This window comes from Prionailurus bengalensis, chromosome C1, assembly GCF_016509475.1.
Source record: "Prionailurus bengalensis isolate Pbe53 chromosome C1, Fcat_Pben_1.1_paternal_pri, whole genome shotgun sequence".
Taxonomy (NCBI): domain Eukaryota; kingdom Metazoa; phylum Chordata; class Mammalia; order Carnivora; family Felidae; genus Prionailurus; species Prionailurus bengalensis.
Window position 1 is genome coordinate 65,938,323 of NC_057345.1, and position 19,244 is coordinate 65,957,566.

The 19,244-nt window shown below is 39.3% G+C and overlaps 1 pseudogene; it reads right to left on the reverse strand.

Annotated features, from left to right (window-relative positions):
• Positions 1–16,661: 16,661 nt before the first annotated feature.
• On the reverse strand, positions 16,662–18,202 carry LOC122480680 (annotated as a pseudogene).
• Between the last annotated feature and the right edge of the window lie 1,042 nt (positions 18,203–19,244).

The window sequence follows — 19,244 nt, forward strand, 5'->3', positions numbered from 1 at the left end:
TCCAGAGTGACTGCACCAGTTTGCATTCCTACCAACAGTGCAAGAGGGTTCCCGTTTCTCCACATCCTCTCCAGGATCTATAGTCTCCTGATTTGTTCATTTTAGCCACTCTGACTGATGTGAGGTGATATCTGAGTGTGGCTTTGATTTGTATTTCCCTGATGAGGAGTGACATGAGCATCTTTTCATGTGCCTGTTGGCCATCCGGATGTCTTCTTTAGAGAAGCATCTATTCATGTCTTCTGCCCATTTCTTCACTAGATTATTTGTTTTTTGGGTGTGGAGTTTGGTGACTTCTTTATAGATTTTGGATACTAGCCCTTTGTCCGATATGTCATTTGTAAATATCTTTTCCCATTCCACTGGTTGCCTTTTAGTTTTGTTTATTGGTTCCTTTGTAGTGCAGAAGCTTTTTGTCTTGATGAGGTCCCAATAGTTCATTCTTGCTTTTAATTCCCTTGCTTTGGAGATGTGTCAAGTAAGAAACTGCTGCGGCTGAGGTCAGAGAAGTTTTTTCCTGCTTTCTCCTGTAGGGCTTTGATGGTTTCCAGTCTCACATTCAGGTCCTTTATCCATTTTGAGTTTATTTTTGTGAATGGTGTGAGAAAGTGGTCTAGTTTCATTCTTCTGCATGTTGCTGTCCAGTTCTCCCAGCACCATTTGCTAAAGAGACTGTCTTTTTTTCCATTGGATTTTCTTACCTGCTTTGTTGAAGATAGTTGGCCATACTTTTGTGGGTCCAGTTCTGAAGTCTCTATTCTATTCCATTGGTTTATAGGTCTGTTTTTGTGCCAATACCATGCTGTCTTGATGATTACAGCTTTGTTGTAGAGGCTAAAGTCTGGGATTGTGATCCCTCCTGCTTTGGTCTTCTTCTTCAATATTACTTTGGCTATTCAGGGTCTTTTGTGGTTCCATACAAATTTTAGGATTGCTTATTCTAGCTTTGAGAAGAATGATGGTGCAATTTTGATTGGGATTGCATTGAATGTGTAGATGGCTTTGGGTAGTATTGACATTTTGACAGTATTTATTCTTCCAATCCATGAGCATGGAATGTTTTTCCATTTCTTTGTATCTTCTTCAGTTTCCTTCATAAGCTTTCTGTGGTTTTCAGCATACAGATCTTTTACATCTTTGGTTAGGTTTATTCCTAGGTATTTATGATTCTTGGTGCAATTGTGAATGGGATCAGTTTCTTTATTTGTCTTTCTGTTGCTTCATTATTAGTGTATAAGAATGCAACTGATTTATGTACATTAATTTTGTATCCTGCAACTTTGCTGAATTCATGTACCAGTTCTAGCAGACTTTTGGTGGAGTCTATCGGGTTTTCCATATATAGTATCATGTCATATGCAAAAAGTGAAAGCTTGACTTCATCTTTGCCAATTTTGATACCTTTGATTTCCTTTTGTTTTCTGATTGCTGATGCTAGAACTTCCAACACTATGTTAAACAACAGTGGTGAGAGTGGACATCCCTGTCGTGTTCCTGATCTCAGGGAAAAAGCTCTCAGTTTTTCCCCATTGAGGATGATGTTAGCTGTGGGCTTTTCACAAATGGCTTTTATGATGTTTAAGTATGTTCCTTCTATCCTGACTTTCTCGAGGGCTTTTATTAAGAAACATTGCTGAATTTTGTCAAATGCCTTTTCTGCATTGATTGACAGGATCATATGGTTCTTATCTTTTCTTTTATTAATGTGATGTATCACGTTGATTGATTTACGAATGTTGAACCAGCCCTGCATCCCAGGAATGAATCCCACTTGATCATGGTGAATAATTCTTTTTATAAGCTGCTGAATTCGATTTGCTAGTATCTTATTGAGAATTTTTGCATCCATATTCATCAGGGATATTGGCCTGTAGTTCTCTTATTTTACTGGGTCTCTGTCTGGTTTAGGAATCAAAGTAATACTGGCTTCATAGAATGAGTCTGGAAGTTTTCCTTCCATTTCTATTTGTTGGAATAACTTGAGAAGGATAGGTATTATCTGTGCTTTAAACATCTGGTACAACTCCCCTGGGAAGCCATCTGGTCCTGGACTCTTATTTGTTGGGAGATTTTTGATGACTGATTCAATTTCTTCACTGGTTATGGGTCTGTTCAAGCTTTCTATTTCCTCCTGATTGAGTTTTGGAAGAGTGTGGGTGTTTATGAATTTGTCCATTTCTTCCAGGTTGTCCAGTTTGTTGGCATATAATTTTTCATAGAATTCCCTGATAATTGTTTGTATCTCTGAGGGATTGGTTGTAATAATTCCATTTTCATTCATGATTTTATCTATTTGGGTCATCTCCCTTTTCTTTTTGAGAAGCCTGGCTAGAGGTTATCAATTTTGTTTATTTTTTCAAAAAACAATCTCTTGGTTTCGTTGATCTGCTCTACAGGTTTTTTTAGATTCTATATTGTTTATTTCTGCTCTGATCTTTATTATTTCTCTTCTTCTGCTGGATTTAGGATGTCTTTGATGTTCTGCTTCTATTTCCTTTAGGTGTGCTGTTAGATTTTGTATTTGGGATTTTTCTTGTTTCTTGAGATAGGCCTGGATTGCAATGTATTTTCCTCTCAGGACTGCCTTCGCTGCATCCCAAAGCATTTGGATTGTTGTATTTTCATTTTCGTTTGTTTCCATATATTTTTAAATTTCTTCTCTAATTGCCTGGTTGACCCACTCATTCTTTAGTAGGGTGTTCTTTAACCTCCATGCTTTGGGAGGTTTTCTAGACTTTTTTCTGTGGTTGATTTCAAGCTTCATAGCATTATGGTCTGAAAGTAGGCATGGTATGATTTCAATTCTTGTATACTTATGAAGGGCTGTTTTGTGACACAGTATGTGATCCATCTTGGAGAATGTTCCATGTGCACTCGAGAAGAAAGTATATTCTGTTGCTTTGGGATACAGAGTTCTAAATAGATCTGTCAAGTCCATCTGATCCAATGTCTCATTCAGGGCCCTTGTTTCTTTATTGACCGTGTGTCTAGATGATCTATCCATTTCTGTAAGTGGGGTGTTAAAGTCCCCTGCAATTACCACATTCTTATCAATAAGGTTACTTATGTTTATGAGTAATTGTTTTACATATTTGGGGGCTTCCGTATTCGGCGCATAGATATTAATAATTGTTAGCTCTTCCTGATGTATAGACCCTGTAATTATTATATAATTCCCTTCTTCATTTCTTGTTACAGCTTTAATTTAAAGTCTAGTTTGTCTGATATAAGTATGGCTACTCCAGCTTTTTTTTGGCTTCCAGTGGCATGATAAATAGTTCTCCATCCCCTCACTTTCAATCTGAAGGTGTCCTCAGATCTAAAATGAGTCTCTTGTAGACAGCAAATAGATGGGTCTTGTTTTTTATCCATTCTGATACCCTAAGTCTTTTTGTTGGCGCATTTAATCCATTTACATTCAGTGTTATTATAGAAAGATATGGGTTTAGAGTCATTGTGATGTCTGTAGGTTTCATGCTTGTAGCAATGTCTCTGGTACTTTGTCTCACAGGATCCCCCTTAGGATCTCTTGTAGGGCTGGTTTAATGGTGACGAATTCCTTCAGTTTTTGTTTGTTTGGGAAGACCTTTATCTCTCCTTCTATTCTAAATGACAGACTTGCTGGATAAAGGATTCTTGGCTGCATATTTTTTCTGTTCTTCACGTTGAAGATATCCTGCCATTCCTTTCTGGCCTGCGAAGTTTCAGTAGAGAGATCAGTCACAAGTCTTATAGGTCTCCCTTTATATGTTAGAGCGTGTTTATCCCTTTCTGCTTTCAGAATTTTCTCTTTATCCTTGTATTTTGCCAGTTGCACTATGATATGTCATGCAGAAGATCGATTAAAATTACGTCTGAAGGGAGTTCTCTGTGCCTCTTGGATTTCAATGCCTTTTTCCTTCCCCAGATCAGGGAAGTTCTCAGCTATGATTTCTTCAAATACACCTTCAACACCTTTCCCTCTCTCTTACTCCTCTGGAATACCAATTATGCATAGATTATTTCTCTTTAGTACATCACTTAGTTCTTTAACTAAGTGAGGGGAACATCACTTAGTTCTTTTCCCCTCATACTCCTGGATTTTTTTTATCTTTTTCTCAGCTTCCTCTTTTTCCATCATTTGTCTTCTAGTTCACCTATTCTCTCCTCTGCCTCTTCAATCCAAGCCATGGTCATTTCCATTTTATTTTGCAGCTCATTTATAGCATTTTTTAGCTCCTCCTGACTGTTCCTTAGTCCCTTGATCTCTGTAGCAATAGATTCTCTGCTGCCCTTATACTGTTTTTAAGCCCAGCGATTAATTTTATGACTATTATTCTAAATTCACTTTCTGTTATATTGTGTAAATCCTTTTTGATCAGTTTGTTAGCTGTTTTTATTTACTGGACGTTTTTTTGAGGGGAATTCTTCTGTTTCGTCATTTTGGAAAGAACTGCAGGGCACTTCCCCTGTGCTGTCTTGAATAACTTGCGTTGGTGAGCGGGTCAGCAGGCCACAGTCAGACTGGTGTGTACCTTCTCTTCCCCTCTTCTAGGGGCGGGATTCACTGTGGGGTGGCATGGCCTGTCTGGGCTACTTGCACACTGCCAGGCTTGTGGTGCTGGGGATCTGGGGTATTAGCTGGGGTGGATCAGCAAGATGCACAGGGGCGGGAGGGGCAGGCTCAGCTCGCTTATCCTTCAGTGATCCGCTTCGGGAGGGACCCTGCAGCACCAGGAGGGAGTCAGACCCGCCACCGGAGGGATGGATCCTTCGAAGCACAGCATTGGGTGTTTGCGCGGTGCAAGCTAGTTCCCAGGCAGGAACTGGTTCCTGTTGGGTTTTTCGCTGGGGGATGGGCGACGGAGATGGTGCTGGCAAGTGCCTTTTTTCCCCGCAAGCTGAGCTCTGTCATCCGGGGCTCAACAACTCTCCCTCCTGTTGTCCTCCAGCCCTCCCGTTCTCTGAACAGAGCTGTTAGCTTATAACCTTCCAGATGTCAAGTTCTGCTTGCTGTCAGAACACACTCCGTCTGGCCCTTCTGCTCTTGCAAGCCAGACTCGAGGGCTCTGCTTGGCTGGTGGGCTGCCCCTCCGCCCCAGTTCCCTCCTGCCAGTCTGTGGAGTGCACACTGCCTCTCTGCCCTTCCTACCCTCTTCCGTGGGCCTCTCGTCTGTGTTTGGCTCCAGAGACTCCATTCTGTTAGTCTTCTGGCGGTTTTCTGGGTTATTTAGGCAGGTGTAGGTGGAATCTAAGTGATCAGCATGATGCGGTGAGCCCAGCGTCCTCCTATGCCGCCATCTTCCCCTCTATCCTAGAATATATCTCTTAAAGGTAATTTGAATTTAACTTCAATTATGGAGTCCAATAGGGAGAATAGAAAAGACATGGGTTTCAGACCTGACAGATCATGGCTAAATTCTGGCTTCTTACCCAAGAAGCTATAAGCCACTGAAAAGGAGAATGGAATTATATATAATATATATGGTTATATATATCATATATATTATGTACATTGCCATGAAGATTAAATAGAAGAATGGATGAAAACCTAGCCCAGTGCCTGTCATATAGGAGACACTGATTAAATAAATGCTAGTTAAAGGTGCCTACCATAATTATTAGCAGAGTTTTAGAGATGGAAAGAAACTCAGAGATCATTTCTACTTCTTTCAGCAGCAGAATTACTCTTTATGGTCTCAAACAAATATATCTTTTAATTGAAGTGTAGTTGACACACAATGTTCAAAGAGAATCTTTCATAGAATTTCACGAAGAGCCTCAATCAGCAAGAACAATAAAAGGAACAAAAGAGTCCCTTAGGTAGAATAAGTTCCTTTAACCTTGTCCTCATCATGCTTCTTCTTATTTTCTTTCTGCTTTCTCCTCCTCTTTTTCTTCTTTTCAGCGGATAATTGTTTGTTGTTTCCAGAGCCTTGGTCTCTAGTCTAAGGATAATAGCTTGAAAGCCATGGATCTAGTCTGATCTCTCATTTTGCACTGAAAGATAATGAGGCACAGAGAGGTTAAATGACTTCCAAGGTTGCATAGGTACTCAGTGGAAGAAGAGGTAATAAAATACAAGAGTACTGTATGACTCTTAGTCCAATGTTTTCTCTCTCTATCATGTTGGAAGTAGATATAGTAGACTGACCAGAAAGTTGTTAGAGAAATGAAGACTTTTAGGAAATTTAGTTAAGGCAAAATGTCCTAAATGATGGCAAAAACAAAAGGAGCCTTTCTTGTGCCACAAAATCTGGTGTTGTATATTGCAAAAACAGTACTCAGAAGTACAGAATTTGGCACTTCATCAGCACCACATAAAAGGAATGTTGTTTGCAAGATGCACTAGATTAGAAACAGCTTCTCTTCAGAAAAATAGTGTTAGAATTTTGTTTGAAGCTAGGGTTATCCACAAGGACTTGGAGTTTTGAATTTAGGTTCCAGAGAGCTGGGGCTCTGATGAAAATCTCAGAACACACTGGTAGGACAAGACAAGTGCAACAAAGCAGAGTGTGGCTGTTTTATGCTGCCCAGCCAGGCTAAGGGAGACCAGATGTCTTCATTTTCAACTTCCCTTTTAGCTCTGGGTCAGAATTCTCTCTTTGCCAGGTGCTCCGGGGTGTTATAAATGAGACAGAATAAACTGACTGCCAAATTATGCTATAAAATCAGTTTTAGTCTAGCCCAATCCTGAAACACAAAAGTTCATTTCTTTCAGACTTAAAAATTCATCAGTCCAGGGGCACCTGGGTGGCTCAGTTGGTTAAGCATCTGACTCTTAATTTCGGCTCAAGTCATGATCTCACAGTTTGTGGGATTGAGCCCCGTGTCAGGTTCTGTGCATGGAGCCTGCTTGGTATTCTCTCTCTCTCTCCCTTTGCCCCTCCCCTGCTCATGTGCTGTCTCTCCCTCTCTCTCTCAAAATAAGTACATAAACATTAAAAAAATTCAACAGTCCAATATAACAGTGTGGCCCTTGTCTAAAATTAGTGTAGAGCTAATAGGTTACTAGTTTTAAAATCTAGGTCATTTAACTCTAAGCAATGTTTAATTATTTCATGAGTGAGCTTAAAAGTAACCATTGAATTATATTTTTTCATGGTTACACTCAATGTGATATCTTGAAGTTATACTTCAGGTATACAAACAGAAGTGTGTTTATTGTCTGGACAATGAATTCAGTCCATGGTAAAGGCTCATTCATAGTAAAATTTGGTTAGTGCAGGTTATTTAAAGACATGAATATTACTGATGACTATGGGAACCTTCAACAGGAAAACTAATGGTGTGTTAATTTTCTTGTCAAAAGAACTTGTTCATTTCATAAAAAATAAAAGTGAAAACACATCACATATCTGAAATCTACCCATTTGATCATTAGAGTCTAGTTTTCATTTTGACTGAGTACATTGTTTGTATCACTTATTATTGATGAATTGTCTGGGAGAGATGTCTGGTGAGAAACTTGAGACTGGGAGGAGGAGTTAAGATGGGACCAGGATTTCCTTTGGCCCTCAAACAGAGCTGTGTTAAGGTCAGATCACTTGGAGCATTCAGAAACTCAATCTGTGAAGTGATCTGATAGGATCTCCACAGGTGGAGGGAGTCAGCTTGGTGGGACAGAGGTGTGTGTATGTGAATTGGGGGAGATAAAATGGCATAGGCATGGAAGGGAGGGATCCTCTTCTGTGGAGAGACAAAAGGAAGAGAAAGAGAGGCTGTGGAATTGTGGTATTGAGTTAGTACAAGAGAAAAACCTCTTTGGACCACAGACTAGGGAATGAGAAATATGGAGAGTGTCAGTTTTTATTTAGCAAATAGCTTTAAGAGCTGAAGATTGGAATTTTCAAAAGTGCATGATTTTCTCTGGACTGGAGGTGGCTGGCTGTGCATGTACCTCTGGGGGAGGAGGCTGGCTCTGTAGTGTGGTATCGATCTCAGGGGCACACTGGGTGAGAACAGTCCCTTCCCTCCAGTACTGTGGGAAGGTTTATTGCCTCCTCAAGGACAAAAGACCTTGCAGGTGCCAGCCAGCAGGGTGGAGTGGCACTGTACCAGAACAGAATCTGTGCAGTGCAGGGATCCTTTAAGACGTTGGGGGTTGGATCCCAGCACCTATAAGGCTTGGGAGACTGTGGAGCCAGACAAGTTGGCTGCCTGCGCTACTCTGTGAGGGCTGTATGAAGAGCATAGTTTGTGACACCTGGTCCAGGGAGGAGAGATTGGGGTGTTGCCATTTTTCTTCCCATCTCCAACATGGTGGGGCTTCAGGGAGCAGCACAGTGGCCCCCAGTGGAGGCTGGGCCGCTTACACCAAACCCCACCCCCTCCTTGACTGGCAACTGCTTATCTACTGGAGTGGGATGATACTGAGTGAACCAAATGGCCTCTCCTCCAGACCAGCACAACCACTGTGCAGGCACCAGGCACCAACAGAACCAACAGACCACTGTCCTGCAGTTTTATATGTTAGTCTGTCTTTTTCTTTTCTTTTTCTTCCTTTCTTTTTTCCTTAACCTCTCCTTTTGTTTTCCTTTGGAATCAGGTTCATAGTTTCAGAGTTGAAGAGAATATATATTTTATACATATAAGTATATATATATATAAATATATAATGCATGTATTATATATAAAATAAAAGAATATACATTATATATATATATTTTTTTTCTCTGTTTGTTTAATCAGGCACTTTTATTGTATTGTTTTTACAGCTTTATCTCCTTTATTTTCCTATCCCTCTCTCTGGATTAAGCCTTACAGTTTCTTTGATTCTCTGCTTGGTCTTTTTTTCTGTCCCTTTCATTTTTCTCTTTGTATGGAATCAGGTCCCCGCCCCCTTGCCTTTATTCCAGTTACTTCAATGAACAACTCAAAGCACACCTGGTAGAAGATCCAAACAATCTACCACTATGAGCAAGGAGGAGCTTTACAGAGAATTTACCAGTGGGATAGAGCAGTCAAATACACAACAACAGAGTGCACACAGCATACTCCGAAAACATTTCCTAAAGAGCCAAGCCCCAGACAGTGTATGACCCCTTTTTAATATAGTAGTACTTGCAGGTGCAGGACACATTAAAAGCTATTAAAACATGTAAAAGACAGAAATGTATCCAGAATTACAAAAAGGAAGAATTCTCAAAAGAAATCCAGGAAGAAATGACAGCCAGAGAATTGCTCAAAACAGAGATAAAAAATATATCTGAGCAAGAATTTAGAGTAACAATCATAAGACTAATCTCTGAGCTTGAAAAAAGCATACAAGACAGCAAAGAATCTATTGCTGCAGAGATCAAAGATCTAGGAAATAGTCATGATGAATTAAGAAATTCCATAAATCAGATGCAAAATAAACTAGATGCAGTGATAGTGAGGATGGAAGAAGCAGAGGAAAGAATAGGTGAAATAGAAGATAAAATTGTGAAAAATGATGAAGCTGAAAAAAAGAGGGAAAGGAAATTTCTAGACCGTGAGGGGAAAATTAGAGACCTGAGTGATTTAATGAAATAGTATCCATATCATAGTAGTTCCAGAAGAGGAAGAAGAAGAAGAGAGAGAAAGGGGCAGAAGGTTTATTTGAACAAATTTTAGCTGAGAACTTCCATAATCTGGGGAAGGAAACAGGCATCCAAGTCCAAGAGGCACAGAGAACTCCCTTCAAAATCAACAAAAGCAGGTCAATACCATGACATAGCATAGTGAAACTGGCAAAATACAAAGATAAAGAGAGAATTCTGAAAGCAGCTAGGGACAAACAGACCACAACATATAAGGGTAGACACATGAGGGTGGTAGCAGACCTATCCACTGAAACTTGGCAGGCCAGAAGGGAGTGGCAGGAGATATTCAAGGTGCTGAACAGGAAAAATATGCAGCCAAGAATCCTTTATCTCTCAAGGCTGTCATTCATAATAGGAAAGATAAAGCCTTTCCTAGACAAACAAAAAATAAAGGAATTCATGATCACTAAACCAGCCCTGCAGGAGATCCTGAGGGGGACTCTGTGAGTAGAAAGCAGCAAAGGCTACAAAGGACCAGAGACATCACCACAAGCACAAAACTACGGATAGCACAATGACACTAAATCCATATTTTTCAATCATATGCTTTCACTCATATGTGGAATTTGAGAAACTTAACAGAAGACCATGGGAGAAGGAAAGGGGAAAAATGTTTCAAACAGAGAGGGAAGCAAACCATAAGAGACTCTTAAAAACAGAGAACAAACTGAGGGTTGATGGAGGGTGGGGGAGAGGGTAAAGTGGGTGACGGGCATTGAGGAGGGCACTTGTTGGGATGAGCACTGGGTGTCGTATGTAAGCGATGAATCATGAGAGTCTGCTCTGGAAGTGAAGAGCACACTGTATACACTGTATGCTAGCTAACTTCACAATAAATGATATTAAAAAAATCCATATCTTTCAGTAATCTCTCAGAATGTAAATGGACTAAATGCCCCAATCAAAAGACACAGGTATCAGAATAGATTGAAAAAACCCCAGGATCCATCTAAAAATTGATAAACCTCTAGCTAGATTTCTCAAAAAGAAAAGAGAGAGGACCCAAGTATATAAGATCACAAATGAAGGAGATCACAACCAACACCACATAAATACAATTATTAGAGAATACTATGAAAAATTATATGACAACAAACTGGACAATCTGGGAGACACGGAAAAATTCCTAACACACTACCAAAATTCAAATGGAAGGAAATAGGAAAATTGAACAGACCCATAACCAGTGAAGAAATTGAATTGGTTATCAAAAATCTCCCAACAAAAGGGAAGGGGAAAAACTAGTTTCAAACAGCGAGGGATGAAAACCATAAGAGACTCTTAAATATAGAGAACAAATGGAGGGTTAATGGGGGGTTGGGGGGAAGGGAAAATGGGTGATGGGCATTGAGGATAGCAGCTATTGGGATGAGCACTGGGTGTTGTATGTAAGTGATGGATCATGGGCGTCTACTCCTGAAGCCAAGAGCACACTGTTAGCAAACTTGACAATAAATTATACTAAAAAAAAATCTCCCAACAAATAAGACTCCTGGGCCAGATGGCTTCCCAGGGGAATTCTACCAGACATTTAAAGCAGAGTTAATACCTATTCTAAAGCTGTTTCCAAAACTAGAAACAGAAGGAAAGCTTCCAGACTCATTTTATGAAGCTGGCATTATGTTGGTTCCCAAAGCACACAAAGACCCCACCAAAAAGGAAAATTACAGGCCAATATCCCTGATGATGAACTCGGATGCAAAAATTCTCAACAAAATACTAGCAAATTGAATTCAATAGTATATTAAAAGAATTATTCACCATGATCAAGTGGGATTTATTCCTAGGATGCAGGGTGATTCAATATTCACAAATCAATCAACGTGATACATCACATTAATAGAAGAAAGGATAAGAACTGTATGATCCTGTCAATAGATGCAGAAAAAACATTTGGCGAAATACAGCATTCTTTCTCAATAAAAACCTCAAGAAAGTCACGGTAGAAGGAACATTCCTTAACATGATAAAAGCCACATATGAAAGGCCCACAGCTAATATTGTCCTCAGTGGGGAATAACTGAGAGCTTTACCCCTTTTCTGGGGGTACCAGAAAATACCCCCAAATAGCCAAAGTAATGTTGGGGAAAAAAACCCCAAAAACAAACCAAAGCTGGCAGCATCACATTTCCAGACTTTGGCTTGTATTTCAAAACTGTAATCATGAAGACAATATGGTATTGGCACAAAAACAGACACATAGACCAATGGAATAGAATAGAGAACCCAGAAATGGGCCCACAAATATATGGCCAATTAATCCTCAACAAAACAGGAAAGAGTATCCAATGGAAAAAAGACAGTCTCTTCAGCAAATAGTGCTGGGAGAACTGGACAGCAATATGCAGAAGAATGAAACTGGACCACTTTCTTACACCATACACAAAAATAAATTCAAAAGGGATGAAAGACCTAAATGTGAGACAGGAAACCATCAAAATTCTACAGAAGAAAACAGGCAGCAACCTCTTTGGCCTCAGCCACGAGAAGTTCTTACTTGACATGTCTCCAAAGGAAGGGGAATTAAAGCAAAAGTGAACTATCAGGACCTCATCAAGACAAAAGGAAACAATCAACAAAACTAAAAGGCAACCGATGGAATGGGAGAAGATATATGCAAATGACATTCAGATTAAGGGCTAGTATCAAAAATCTATAAAGAATTTACCAAACTCAACACCCCCAAAACAAATAATCCGGTGAAGACATGGGCAGAAGACATGAATAGACACTTTTCCAAAGAAGATATCCAGGTGGCAAACAGACACATGAAAAGATGCTCAAAATCACTCATCATCAGTGAAATACAAATCAAAACCACACTGAGATACCACTGGTCAGAATGGTTTAAATTAACAACTCAGGGAACAACAGAGTTGGCTAGGCTGTGGAAAATGGAGAATCCTCTTGCACTGTTGGTGGGTATGCAAACTGGTGCAGCCACTCTGGAAAACTGTGGAGATTCCTCAAAAAGTTAAAATAGAATTACACTGGGTGCCTGTGTGCCTTAGTCATTTAAGCATCTGACTTCGGCTCAGGTCATGATCTTGCAGTTCGTGAGTTTGAGCCCTGCACCGGGCTCTGTGCTGACAGCTTGGAGCCTGGAGCCTGCTTTGGATTCTATGTCTCCCTTTCTCTCTGCCCCTCCCCTGCTCATGCTGTCTCTCTCTCTCTCTCAAAAATAAACATTTAAAATTTTTTTTTAAAAATTGGAATTACCCTACAACCCAGCAATTGCTGGGTCTGGATTAGTATTCTATGCGTAACATTTTACTCTTATTCAATTATTCCAATGCTATAGCATTTCTTCACTGATTTTAACTTTAAGCTGTGAAAATTTCTACTCACTTGCACCTTGAGTTTTGAATTTTCTCTGTCTCCTTGGAATCTTTTGATTTTCTTTCTTGAATGATTTCCTCCATCCTGATTAAGAGAAATTTAAGATGTATATGGAATAGGGAGGAGAAAGCCATCTGTGTAAAGCTATCAGTTTATAGAAATAAAAACAGCACTATGGGTTGTTTGTAGTGATTCATCTAAGAAAATAATTGGTAAGGTCATAAAAATAGTTATGTCTCTGATATGTCTAAAAGCATAGTTAACATACAAAATACATTTGACATTATAATACAGGGTGAAAAATAGTAGAAAATGATGCTTAGTGGGATGGAAGTTAAAGTAAATAAATATCTCAATTCAGATACTCACTATCTACCTGGAAATAGTGTCACATCTGCAGTGTCACATCTCCCATAAGACCTCCCTGCCCCTGCCCTACCCCAACTTTATTTATTTATTTATTTATTTATTTATTTAACAGCAGCAAACATTTTATTTATTTATTTAATTTGTTTAATTTTTTTCAATATATGAAGTTTATTGTCAAATTGGTTTCCATACAACACCCAGTGCTCATGCCCTCCTCAATACCCATCACCCACCCTCCCCTCCCTCCCACCCCCCATCAACCCTCAGTTTGTTCTCAGTTTTTAACAGTCTCTTATGCTTTGGCTCTCTTCCACTCTAACCTCTTTTTTTTTTTCCCTTCCCCTCCCCCATGGGTTTCTGTTAAGTTTCTCAGGATCCACATAAGAGTGAAACCATATGGTATCTGTGTTTCTCTGTATGGCTTATTTCACTTAGCATAACACTCTCCAGTTCCATCCATGTTGCTATAAAGGGCCATATTTCATTCTTTCTCATTGCCACGTAGTACTCCATTGTGTATATAAACCACAATTTCTTTATCCATTCATCCGTTGATGGACATTTAGGCTCTTTCCATAATTTGGCTATTGTTGAGAGTGCTGCTATAAACATTGGGATCCTACCCCAACTTTAGATACCAGTCATAAGCCCAGGTTGTTTCTTGTGCTTCTGACCGAATGGATATAAAATGGATGTTCCAATGACCATTCCCCCAACACTTGGGTTAAATTAACTTGCTAGGGTGGTTTACAAAACTCAGAGAAGCACTTAATTTAAGAGATTACAGGTTTAGGGGCGCCTGGGTGGCGCAGTCGGTTGAGCGTCCGACTTCAGCCAGGTCACGATCTCGCGGGTCCGGGAGTTCAAGCCCCGCATCAGGCTCTGGGCTGATGGCTCGGAGCCTGGAGCCTGTTTCCGATTCTGTGTCTCCCTCTCTCTCTGCCCCTCCCCCGTTCAAGCTCTGTCTCTCTCTGTCCCGAAAATAAATAAACGTTGAAAAAAAAATTAAAAAAAAAAAAAGAAAAAAAAAGAGATTACAGGTTTATTGTAAAAGGATATAACTCAAGAACAGCCAATGGAAGAGATGCATAGGGCAAGGTATGGGCTAAGGGTGAGGAGCTCCCATGTCTTCTCTGAGCTCACCACTCTTCCCAAATCTCCATGGGTTCACCGACCTGGAAGTTCTCTGAAACCACTCCTTTTGGATTTTTATGTAGGCTTCATTATGTAGGCATGATTGATGAAATCATTGGTCATTAATGATTGAATTCAATATCCAGCCCCTTTCCTGTCCCCAAAGTCGCCTCATTACCATAATAAAAGACACGTTTATTATGTCTTGGAATAATAAAGATATTGACTTGACTTAAGTATATTATTATAATATCTTTATTATTCCAAGAGTTTTCCAACTGTTCAAATAAAGATATTTTTATTCCAAGAGTTTAGGAGTTCTGTGCCAGAAAACAGGAACAAAGACCATATACATATGTTTATTATATGTCATAGCGTCATATTATGTTAGAAAAGAGATATTTGCCAAAGAGGAGAGAAGAGATATCATACCTAGTTGGAAATTTACTGTAGAGTTGACATACACTGTTGAAATAATTAATATTAAAAATGAGAAGATCATAGAAGAACTAACCATTCTGAGATTATAGTAAGTGACTATCTGAGCAAACAGATAAAAGTGATTAATATGCCTCTAACTCAAAACATAAGATTCATACTAGGTAGGATGTCAGAGGAGTGCTATAACTGTCAAGACACATATTGGAAGTCTTCTTTGGCTAAATGAAGAACATGAAGAATGTGTGACATGCTTTGCTGAGTGTTTGACAGTTTTGTATCCTAATAGGTATGAGAATTGACCTGGTTAATGAAGTGGTTATAACAAGAACAGTATGACAAAGTGACCCTTTCATTTTAGTGTCTTTTGGTGCCAAGATCTTTGGGTTCATAAAGTAAATACTAGCTACAAGAGGAATGGAATGTTTGAAGACATGTTAAATAAGGTAATGCACATAAAACACCTAGGATAGGGTTATGGATAGATATTAAATTATTTCCTAGAGTTCCAATAGATAGCAGTATATATGGAAGTGTCAACGTTTCTAGATCCTTGACTTTTATGAAAGTCAAAGTATTTTGTGTTAAACAAAACTAAATACTTTCCTACTTTGTTAAATATAAGACATTTTGCTTAATTTACAATTTAGTTGATTACTAATAAGGATGAATATCTCTGTACAGGTTTATTGCCTCCTTCTTTCTTTCCTTCAATGTCTTTTTCATGGATTTTATATAGTTTTCCAGCTGAATTATGAAAACATTTTGTATATAAAGCTATGAAATATTTATGAAGATATTAATTTTCAAATGTGTGACATTTTGTCATTTTCTTGAAAATTTTGTTTATATGGCATTTCCTAATATACAGAGGTTCTGATTTTTAAGTATGCAGTTCACTTTCTCTATGATTTCTACCTTTGGTGCCATGCTTAGGAATACCTGGCTCCCCCTCATTTTTTGGTGAATATTCATCTACTGAAGTATGATGCTTGTGGGTGTTATAGAAAGCAGAATTTCTCAACTATATTTTTGCTTTTAACATTTTTGTCAAGGAAAGCAAATCTTGGACTAGAAATACAAACTGTACACTAGAGAGAGAAAACAGATTTTCAGGAAGAGTGAAGAAATCGGTTAAGTAAATTCTTGTTCTTTTGCCTTGATGAATCAGGCCTTGGTATTCTGTGACAACCAGCAAAAGAAACTAGAAAACCCCAATAATTCTGGTTTTCTCTGAGTAGTTTTGGAAGAACTAGAGCAGATAGGATGGCAATGAGCAAACATGGTTTTGATTTTCAAAAAGAGGAAGAGGGAGATTTTGCAGATATTAGACTGAAGAGTTTAGTTCAGGAAAATTTTTAGGATGTGTTATTAAAAGGATGCTTCCTGTGATCACTAGGAACCAGTGTGGCTTCACTAAAAACAGCTTATTTATGCGTTACATTAATGATTTCTTTTATTAAAAATTAGAATAAGGAAATGGCATGTTTTTCATAACATTCTTATAGACATGATGGAGAAATGTGAGTTGGATGTTCAATTAGATAAATGTGTTATTGTTGGACTATCCCCAAAGTAATTATTAATGGATTAATTTGAGCCTGAGGGAAATAGTGACAAAATTCTTTTACTGGTTTTAAACTGTTCAAATTATATCAGTGATCTTAGAATAGGTATTTGATACTTATTGTATTATTATTATTATTGTTGTTAATTATTATTTTTCATTTAAGACAAGGAATACTTTACTCAAATCCATCAGAGAAATGGGCAGGTTGAGTCTAACAAAGTGTTGTATTTTAAAGCATAGGTCAGTAATTGTATATGAGAGTATACACAGCTACATACAAATTAACTAATCAGAGCACAGATTTTCAGTGTTCAAAACAGAATAAACTTCCCTGTAAAAGCAGCACCTTTGTGACATTTTAAACTTTAATATTCTTCTCTTCTCTGCCCTATCTTTCAATAGAATCCATACTAACTTCCTCATAATCCTTCTCAAGGGCAGCCATATTCTCATGGGCCTGAGAAAAACTTTCCATCCCCCATGCCCTCACCTAAATACCAGTGAAGAAAGGCATGTTTGGCATACATCAAGTCAAACTTGTGGTCAGGTGAGCCCAGGTCTGAGCAATGGCTGTGGTGTTGCTCAGCATGTACACAGCTCACTGTACTTTGGCTGGGTCCCCACCAGACATCACAGTGGGAGGCTGGTTTTTAATAACAACTTTGAAGCAGTGGGGCACCAGTCCACAGACTAGATGATATACTTGGTCTTAATGGTGGCAATGGCAGCATTGACATCTTTGGGAACCACTTGCCACTATACAACAGGCAACAAGCCATGTGTTTACCATGGCAAGGGTCACATTTTACAATCTGGTTGGCTGGCTCAAAGCATGCATTCGTCATCTCTGCTACAGAAAGTTGTTCATGGCAGGCTTTCTCAGCAGAGATGACAAGGGCGTATGTAGCCAGAAGGAAGTGGATGTGGGGATACAGCACTGGGTTGGTCTGGAGTTCTGTCAGTTCAACATTCAGAGCTCCATCAAATCTGAGAGAAGCAGTGATGGAGGACACAATTTGGCCTCTCAACCAACTAAGGCTAGTGTAGATTCAATATCGAGGTTTCTATAACAGGTGTCATAGATGGCCTCATTGTCTACGATTAAGGCACAATCAGAGTGCTCCAGGGTGGTGTGGGTAGTGAGGATGGAGTTATAGGGCTCAATTACATCTGTGGAAACATGGGAGGCTGGGTAAATGGAGAACTCCAGCTTGGACTTCTTGCCATAATCAACAGAGAGATGTTCCATCAGCAGAGAGGTAAATCTCCCAAGCTCCTCCTCCAAAGTTGTGGAAACCCAAGAAACCCTGGATACCTTTCTCCTGGTCAGCCAATGTTCTAGTGCCCTTGGGCATAATTACTGGCAGCATCTTCCTTGCCTGTGATGAGCTGCTCAGGGTGGAAAAGCTGGCAATGGGTGCCATTGCAAAGTCATTCATCAATGACTGTGGGTTCCAGGTCTACAAACACTGCCCTGGGCACATGGTTGCCAGTACCCTTCTCACTGGAGAAGGTGTTGAAGGAGTCATCTCCTTCCCCAGTGGTCTTGTCACTTGGCATCTGGCCATTAGGCTGAATGCTGTGTCCTAGACAATAGACTCCTAACAGGCATTGCCAATCTGGACACCACCTCGGCCAACATGGATGGATATGCATTCATGCATTGTTGCTGCTTTGCGGCTGCTGAGCAGATGGCAGAGAGGAAGAGATGAGGTTGTTGCTTCTTACAGTGTGGCTTTTAGGTGGTCGATATAAGAGAAACTGCTTAAATTAGTGTTAGATAAGTAGGGGGAATATATTGTGTGAAAGAATTAATATAAAAATATAGGCAAGATCTACTAAGATAAAGTTTGATGAAAATAAATCTACATTCTTTTTTTTTTTTTACTAAATAATTTGTGTCACTGTTATATTGAGGAAATATGACTAAGAAGCTCATCTAAAAATTATTTAGAAGATGTCAGTAACTTCAGGGGTGCCTGGCTGGCTCAGTCAGTAGAGGATGTGACTCTTGATCTCAGGGTTGTGAGTTTGAGCCCCACGTTGGGTGTAGAGATTACTTAAATATAAAATCTTAAAAAAAAGTCAGTAACTTCAGTAAATCAATATGTGGTGGCCAAGAAAGCCAACTCTATTCGTTGTTGCATCAGGAAGAATGAGGGAAACGGTAGCCATTACTACGTAATATTGGCCAAATTGCACATGATGTGTTGTGGTGCCAACTATTAAACACAAATAGAGAGAGACTGATGGACGGTGAGAGATGTATTACCAGCATGGGAGAAATGGAAACCATACATCAGGATGATGACTGAAAGAACATGAGAAGGAAAGTCTTACAGGAAACATGAGCGTTGCCCTCAAACATTTGAAGAGCTCTCATATGGTGAATGTAGATTTAGGTTCAATAGTGGACCTAATAAGGTGATAGGTTTCAACTCAACACAATGAAGAATCTACAGAGTTCTTCTAAGTGGGAGAAGCAAGTTTTAAAGAATGGGCTAGATAATTACTCAGCTAGTGTTACTACAGAAGAATGAATAGTTTGCCCAGCTTACCCTTAAAAATCTAAGATTACAACTGAATCAACTTTTCATTTTTTCCAACACACAAAAGTGTTGAGAGGCATTCCTTAAGCCTTCTGGCTTCATCTAATAAGAGGGAAGGCTGCATTTACAGCACATGTGACTGGTGACCTTGGGCAAGGGACTCTAAGTAAACTATCCAGAACAGGTCCCTGGAACCAGCTCATGTTGTCCAGATCTCTGGGTCACGAGATAAACTTAGCTTTTTGTGGCTGACTCTGTCTGTAACCACATTCATTTGAAAACATGACCAATAGAGGCCAA